This window comes from Leucopleurus acutus (genome assembly GCF_964270905.1).
Source record: "Leucopleurus acutus genome assembly, chromosome: X".
NCBI lineage: Eukaryota > Metazoa > Chordata > Mammalia > Artiodactyla > Delphinidae > Leucopleurus > Leucopleurus acutus.
In genome coordinates this window covers 30,852,991-30,862,125 of record NC_139148.1, presented here as the reverse complement: position 1 = coordinate 30,862,125, position 9,135 = coordinate 30,852,991, and the positions used below count along the sequence as shown (strand labels likewise).

Below are 9,135 nucleotides of genomic sequence, written 5' to 3'. Positions count from 1 at the left end.
ACTCCCCCCTGCACCCCAGAGAGGTGGCAGCCCTCTGATTCCCCTGCCCAGTGGAGCTGGCAGAGCTGAGGGGGGTGCTAGTCATCTATCCTCTGCCCAGCATAGGCAGGCTGTGCACCAATTCCCCTACAGGAAGAGTACTGGCGAAGCTGAGTGGAGATCTGATCTTCCATTCCCCCACCGGCCAGAAGCAGGCGTTATTACCATTCTCCCTCCCCCCCAGGATGGTGTCAGTGGGCTCCAGCAGTGAACAGACTCTCCAGATCTTCCTGGAAGAAATAAGACTAAATGAGGTGGTATGAGGCAGAGCTAGTCCCCACTAGGCTTCATAGCCCTTTCCCTGTGTCTGTGGAACACAACGGGGAGCAGATTCTCAACTCCCCACACCACCAGCAATGAGGTAGATGAGGTGATGAGAGGTGGAGCCGGCAGACACTCTATTTCCCTCTCCTCATGTAGTGCCAGTGGGGTCCAGCAGGGAGCTGAGCTTCCACATTCACTCAGCATCAACAAGGCAGTGAAAGTCAGTGTCACACATTTGCTGGGAAGATGTCAGCAGAGGGAAGGGCTGGCTGAACTTCCACCTCAACTGTCTTCAGTGAGGTGTAAGTGCTCTGTTCCTCTTTTGTAAGGGTGATGCCGGTCGGGTCCAGTGGGAAACTGAACATAACCCCCACCTGGACCTCATGCTACACCTCAACAGGTGTAATAAACTCTGATCTAAATCTCACACCTTATACCAAAAAAAAAAATTCAAAATGTTCATGCATTTAAATGTAAAACTTAAAACTATAAAACCTTTATGAGAAAAGAAATACTAGGAGAAAATCTTTGGGATCAGGTCTAGGTGAACAGTTGTTAAACTTGATACCCAAAGCATAATCCATAAAAGGAAAAAATGATAAATTGGACCTCACTAAAAATATAAACTTTTGCTCTGCAAAAGACCCTGTGAAGAAAATGAAATACAAGCTTAAGACTTGGAGAAAATATTTCTAAAGAAGAATATGACAAAGTAGTAGTATCCAGAACATATGAAGAACTCTTAAAACTCAATGGAAACAACAAAGGAAAAATCCAATTAGAAACTGGGATAAAACATAAACAGACACTTAACCAAAGATAATATTCAGATGACAAAGAAGCATAAGAAAGATGTTTGACACCATTAGCCATTAGGGAAATGCAAATTAAAACCACTCTGAGATATCACTACATGTCTATTAGAATTCCTAAAATTAAAAAAAAAAGATAGTGAAGGAGCGACAGCAACACAAGGTGGCAGCCACAGCAGGCTCGCGACTAAAAGTGCCTCGCAATTTCCAACTGTTGGAAGAGCTCAACGAAGGCCAGAAAGGAGTAGGAGATGGTACAATTATCTGGAGTCTAGAAGATGATGAAGACATGACACTTACAAGATGGACAGGGATGATCATTGAGCCCCCAAGAACAATTTATGAAAACCAAGTATACAGCCTTAAAATAGAATGTGGAGCTAAATACCTAGAAGCACCCCCCTTTGTAAGACTTGTAACAAAAATTAATATGAATGGAGTTAATAGTTCTAATGGAGTGGTGGACCCAAGAGCCAAATCAGTGCTAGCAGTATGGCAGAACTCATATAGCATCAGTTGCCCTGCAAGAGCTTCAGCACCTAATGATGTCTAAAGATAATATGAAACTCCCTCAGCCGCCTGAAGGACAGCGTTACAGCAGTGAATCAAAAAGAAAAACCACCAGCCCTCCCTTACCCGCCATTTGATTTAAACAGTCTTCATTTTCCACAGTAGTATATTTTCTAGATACGTCTTGTAGACCTCAAAGTACTGGAAAGGAAACTCCCATTCAAATGCAGTTTATCTTAAGATACTGTAAATGTGATACTAATTTTTTTGTCCATTTGAAATATATAAGTTGTGCCATAACAAATCATCCTGTCAAGTGTAACAACCACTGTCCACATATGAACTTCTGGGATCAAGAAAGTGTATTTAAATCGATTCCCGTCATAACCAGTGGGGCACATCTAACTCAACGGTGAAAAGACACATCACGCAATCACCTTGCTGCTGATTACATGGCCTGGGGTCTCTGCCTTCTCCCCTTCCCCTCCCCCTGCCTCCTCCCTCCCTGCAACAGCCCTCCAGCTGGGGGTGGCTTCTTAGAGTAGATGTGAAGGTTTCAGGTCACAGCCTGTGGGACTCCTGTTGGGTGTGTGTGGGTGCTTCGTCTGCACGCCTGGTTTCTTCCTTTAAGTCTTAAATGCTGCCCCCCTTCCAAGCCACCATCCTCTTCCCACTCTCCACTACCACCCTTGGCCAAAGCATAGATTGTAACCCCCTCAGCTCCCCTCTGAAATTGGCCTTTGGTGAAGAATTCAGGGCTTTCCCCATATCTTCTCCCTCCACCTTAATCGAGCGTGCTGCTTTGTCCTTCCTCCTCCTCAAGTCCCTTTTGGCACCATCACCTCCCAGCACTTTCCATGACACTTCCTTGCTTTAATCAGAAGCCATCAGTTAAGGTTGGAAAGCGTCTCTGACCTCCCTCATTTAGTTTTGGAACCACACTTTTTACTCTCCACCAGCCTGGGAAATGAATATTGGGTGCTCAGCCCTGCCACCCTCTGCTGTCGTCATCAGCTGATGCATTTTTTTAGCTCAGGTTTTGATAAGGTGAAAAGAACAGTCACCAGGGTTACTGAGACCTGCCAGCTCTAAAAAAGTCCTTGGTGGTTAAACTTGGAGAAAGGCCACAGAAGACACTTGTAGGCACACACAATCCCTCTGAATGAATTGTTTTCTTTTCCTGTAATTGCTTTTGCTTTTAAAATTTGAAGAAGTTTTAAACAGGGCTCTCACTGGGTCATCCTTGCAATCCATTTGGGTCTAGTTTGGAATCTGACAACTGGATCAAAAAGAACCTTAGATTCAGTGCATACTTTGCTGCTTCTCACGGTCCTCAGCAGGGATAAGAAAGAACTTGTTTGTACCCCAAGTGGATCCCCAAAATTGGTGGGCTTGACTTCCTGGCAAATTGCTGCGTTTTTCCACTTTCCTGTTCAGGACCACTAAATGCTGAGATGTGGATGCATACCAAAAGAAAAGCAATTCATTGTATTCTAAGGGTTTTTCTTTTTTTTTAGTGTTTGTATAAAACCACCTTTTGAAGCAGCAACCATCAAGTCTGAAAAGCAGCTGATGTTACCATTAATCTTTTTCTGGGGAAACCCTTAGTTCTAAGGATTTAACGTCCTGTAAGTAAAGTTTAACATAACAGTATTCCATAAGCAGCCTTTTCATTTTTCAGACCATTGCCTGATTTTAATATAATAAAAAGAAGTGTGCATTAATATTAAAAAAAAATAGTGACAGCACCAAATGCTGACAACAATGAAAAGAAACTGGAACACTCAAACGTTGCTCGTGGGAATATAAAATTTTACAGCCCCTCTGGGCAACAGTTTGGCACCTTCTTATAAATCTAAACATGAAACTGCCATATTGCCCTGCAAATGCAATCTGGGTTATTCATCCCAAAGAAATGAAAACTTATGTTCACACAAAAATCTGTACACAAAGGTTCAGAGCAGTTTTATTTGTAATAATTGAAAATGGACACAACCCAGATATCCTTCAACTGGTGACGGGTTAAACTAACTGTGGTACTTTCATCCCATGGAACACTTCTCTCAAATAGAAAGGAATGATCTATCAATACAGGCAAAAAGAAAAGTACACAGAGTGAAAGCACCAACCTCAAAAGGTTATGTGCTGTATGATTCTATTTATATAACATTTTCGAAATGACAAAATTGTAGAGATAGATGACAGATTAGTGGTTGCCAGAGGTGAGCAATGTTGTGGGATGGGATGTTGGCAGTGATAAGACTGTTCTGTATGTTTACTGTGATGGTGAATCTACAAACCTACGTATGTGACAAAATTGCATAGAACTAAACACACACACATGAACAAGTAATACTGGGGAAATCTTGCAGGGTAAGTAATACAGGACAGTATTTCAAGAGAATAAAATTTTATAACATTGGTCCTTGCTACTCAAGAGGTGAGCCTGGGACCAGCATAATCAGCATCAAATGGAAGTTTGTGAGCAATGTAGACTCTTGGGCCCACCCCAGACCTACTGAATCAGAATGCCAGATCCCTGGGCAATTCGTACACACATTCAAGTTTGAGAATCACTGGTCCATACTTTATAACAAGAGTTAAAGGCTCAGCTCCAAGTCTCTGGATGCTTTTATGAGTATAGGCACCATGTCTGTCTGTCTTCTGCAGTACTATGCCTTTTGCCTAACACAGTGCCTGGCACATAGTAGATGCTCAGTAAGTAGTTTCTTTTTAAATGAATGAACTCAGTTCCCATGTACCTTGTAACATCTTCCCAGGTCTGGAGACGGGTCTCTGCTCTTAGTGACAGGACACGCTGTACCTGAGAGAGTATGACATTTGTACTCATCAAGCCTTTCTAAATTCAATCTTTCTAGTACTGACTACATTCTAGATACTGTGCAAGGTATGGGGGAACGCAGATTTAATGTATTGTCTTTAAGAAGAATTACCATCTAATAGGAAAGGCAGATATGGGAATAAGTATTATTTGCTGTAGCAGAGTTTATTATCTTCACCTCCTTTAGCAAGAACTTCCAGAAACCTCTTCCCTCCAGAACTCTACTGTGGACTTGCAAATGAAGACACCTGGGTATGGAGGAAGGCATACTGGACCAAGAACAACAAGACTGTGTGTGCTACAGATTGGGTATTTGGTCTTAGGCAAGTTATTTCACTTTGTAACTTTCATTATCTTCAGCTGCAAAACAAAGATGACATCATCTCCATGAGACTACTGAAACTATACATTTGGAAATACTGTGTCAACTGAAAAGTAAAAGACCTCTAAAACTTAAATGATTTTTGTTATAAGAATATTCTGGAAATAAGTTCACAATGCTTGGAGGTGGAAATGGCATTGCTCTTTCTATGAATCTGATATAATATGATAGAACACTCTTCAGTCTATTTTAAGCAATTATTTCTTCATAGATAGTAATGACTATCCATGCTACTTTTAGGTTTATAATTTATAAATATTTGTAAATATATATTTGATGCAATAGAGTTAGCATCATCATTTTCTCTAGCAAGAGCTTTCAGTTACTTCTCTCCTCCAGAACTCTATTCTGTATTCCCAAATTAAGACACTGGGATGTGTGACATATAAATAATATTTCAAATAGTTAACTTCCTCAAAGGGACCTTTTAAATGTTTGGGACGCAAACACACTCTGGGCATTAACAGCCTTTAATGATCTGGTACAGGCCACATGCAGTTTAGGCGGCTTCCTTCCCAGACATGCCTGTTACGTAAGGCTGAGTTGATAATGAGTTAAATTGTTTCTGGTATTTCAACTCACCCTCTAAGTTCTCTTGAGATATTCTGGACAAAGCCCAAGATTCTACAAGTGGGTCATTTTCAGCTAGGTGTAAGCTTTCAACTCACAGGGAACTTGACTACATAAATCAGTTACAGACGGAGAAGAAGGAAATATGAGCTTTAAAATATCGACTCACAAGGTTTTTGCAAATGCCCTTGGATTTAATGTTATTTGGGGCCTACTTGTCTCTGATGGCCTCAACAATCGGGCAAAACTATTCAAATAGTTCAGTCCTTCCTGGCTTTGGTGATAATGACCAGAAATTAATGGATCAAAAATCATAATCATATTCATGAACACAAGCCTGTGTATTGATCATAAAGTTAGGAAAACATCACTGCTTACCTTAAGTATGGCAGGGTAGGCCTGCGATAAAATTACAGACACCATTGGAATAAATGAAAAGTTCCAGGCAAAATGCATCTGATTTGTATGTGGGAAAAGCCACATATTACTCTCTGGCCAGGGGTCATCCTGAGAAACTTAGAGCAAGCTTTCCCTGTGTTCTTTTAGAGGGCAAAATAGGAGTCAGTTTTTCAGGATAGCAGGGAGGCAAATTCTCAATCAGTGTAAAAGTGGAACTTAGTAAATATTAACACCTTTAACAAATTGATTAAGCACCTGCTAAGTAACCCAGCCCATTATAGATGCTTGTCATTTATTAGTGAACCAGATAGACAAAATCTGCATTTCATGAGGCTTCATTTTGGGTTTCGAGACACGAACAATAAACGATAAAGATAATAACTAAACTATGTAGCATGCTAGGGAGTGCTAAGTACAATTAAACGATGATAAAGGAATGCAGAAAATAAAGAACGCATATAAGTCAGCCACAGAAAAACAACCTGATCAAAAAATGGGCAGAGGAGCTGAGTAGGCATTTTTCCCAAGAAGACATACAGATGGCCAACAGGCACATGAAAAGGTGTTCAACATTACTAATTACTAGGGAAATGCAAATTAAAACCACAATGAGATATCACCTCACACCTGTTAGAATGGCTGTTATCAAAAATGTAATAAATAAGAAGTGTTGGCAAAGATATGGAGAAAAGGGAACCGTCATACACTGTTGGTGGGAATGTAAATTGATGCAGCCACTATGGAAAACAGTATGCAGATACCTCAAAAATTACAAACAGAACTACCATATGATCAAGCTATCCCACTTCTGGGTAATTATCCAAAGATACAAAAACACTAATTTGAAAAAGTATATGCACACTTCTGTTCATTGCAGCATTATTTACAATAGCCAAGATATGGAAACAACCTAAGTGCCCATCAATGAATGACATTTTATATATATATATATATATATATATATATATATATATATATACAATGAAATACTATTCAATCGTAAAAAAAGATGAAATCCTGCCATTTGCAACATGATAGATGGACCTTGAGGGTATTATGCTAAATAAGTCAGATGGAGAAAGACAAATTATGATTTCACTCACATGTGGAATACAACAAACAACAAAACAAAATAAATGGGAAAAAAACCAAAAACAAACACATAGGTACAGAGAACAGAATAGTGATTACCAGAAGGGAAGGGGCAGGGGGAAAGTGAAATGGGTAAAGGGGAGTCAACTGTATGGTGATGAACGGAAACTAAATTTTTGGTAGTGGGCATGCTGTAGTATAAACAGGAGAAATATAATGTTGTACATGTGAAACATATGATGTTATAAACCAATGTTACCTCAGTAAAAAATAATTTTTAAAAATGAGGGCAGAGAGAATCAATGGGAGTACCACATGGGAAAAGTGAGTTGCAACTCAAAAAGGGATGGTCAATGTAAAGGTAACCTTTGTACAAAGATATGAAGGAGGTGAGGGAGAAAGTCATGTGGATGTCTGGGATGAGGTATGTTCCAAGCAGAAGAAACCACTGAGCGAAATCCCAAGGCAGGAGCGTGCTTGGTGTGTTCCAAGAACAACGCAGAAGCCAGGGCAACAGGAGTGGGGTAAGAGAGGATGAAGAGAAGGAGATGAAGTTGGAGCAGTCACAGAGGGCCAGACCCCGTAACAACTTTGGTTTTGACTCAGAATGGACTAGGGAGGCATTGGAGGGGTTGAGCAGAGTGATGTAATCTGTAATTTTTAAAGGATATCTCCAAATGTTTTGTTGAAAATCATCTATTGGGGCCTGAGATTGGAAGCAAAGAGGCCAAATTAGGAGGTTGTTATTATAATCCAGGCAAGAGAGAATAACCGTGGCTCCAACCAGGATAGCAGTAAAGCTGGAGAGAAGTGGGCATATAGCAGATGTATTTTGATGTTGGAGTTAACAGAATTTCTTGGCAGTTTTGATGAGGCTTGGGAAGGAAAAAGAAGAGCCAAGAGCAACTCTAAGGTTTTTGGCTTGAACAAGTGAAATAACAGAATTGCCCTCAACTGAGATTGTGAGTAAAGTATGTTTGGGGAGTGAAATTTTTAACAAGGAATGAGAGATGGTAACTGGTCTTGTTGCAGTGATCATTTCATAATGTATAAAAAATACTGAATCACTGTGTGGCACACTTGAAACTAATATAATATTGTATGTTAATCATAACTCAATAACAAAATGAAAAAAGAACACACTCAATTTGAAATGTATGTTAAACAAGTATAATTGTTGGATGTACAACTTGTATATATAACTATGAAGTCCAGGATGGAGTTCAAAGCTAGGATATACATTTCAGTGTAGTTAGCAGTTAGATACTATTTAAAGCCATGGGAGTTAAGTTCACCAGGGGCAGGGACAGGGAAGGAGTTGAGTATAATATTGAATATAAAGTTGGGACCAAGGACCGAACCCTGGGGCACTCCAAGGCTAAGGGGCAGAAAGAAGAGAAAGAAACAGAAAAGGACTATATAGCATGAACCCCGTCGTGGTTGCATGGTACTTTCTAAACCTGTTCAGTGTGTCAGCATGCTCTGTGGGTCTGTGCCATTAATTACAATATGGGATGCTTAAACTCCCAACATTTGGTTACACTGCAGAATAAGAAATCTTAAGTCCCTTTGCATACAGTGTCTGCCATGCCTGTGGGGGCCAGGTAGAGGTGAGGAGCAGAGGTGGATGTCATATAAAGCTGCAAACTGGTCACCCTCTCAGGATTATCACCTTGTGTAAGTCATGTTGTGCTGGCATCTGGTCTCAGCTTTTCGGGCATAGAAATGAATGCAGTTAATATACCCAAAGACTAGCCACTGCAATGGATTCACACTAAATCACACAAAACTATTATGTGAAAGAGAAGCCAATTTGTTAATGTTAATGGGCAATAGTTTCCCCAGAGACCATCATGTCTAATAAAGCCAGAGGGATGTAGTCAACAACAATCCATAGATTCAGGACTTCCCTGGCGGTCCAGTGGTTAAGACTCTGTGCTTCCACTGCAGGTGGCACGGGTTCAATCCCCGGCCTGGGAACTAAGATCCCACATGCCGTGTGGCGCAGCCAAAGGAAAAACACACACACACACACAACAACAACACTGTCCAATCCATAGATTCCTTTTTCACTCTCCAGACATCCTGGAAGACAAAGTATACATGAATTTGCTTTGTGAGGATAAACCTAGAACAATGTGAGTAAAACAGTTTACGGGGATTTATGCCTAATAATTGGAAGGACCCAAGAAATATCTCTATCCTACAACAGAGTCTCACTTATT

General features: G+C 40.4%; 1 pseudogene across 1 annotated transcript; it reads left to right on the top strand.

Annotated features, from left to right (window-relative positions):
• Positions 1-224: 224 nt before the first annotated feature.
• LOC309977986 (ubiquitin-conjugating enzyme E2 variant 1-like) lies at positions 225-1,762 on the top strand (annotated as a pseudogene). The gene is made up of 2 exons: positions 225-296; positions 1,252-1,762. The product of its transcript is annotated as a ubiquitin-conjugating enzyme E2 variant 1-like (transcript).
• Positions 1,763-9,135: the final 7,373 nt, after the last annotated feature.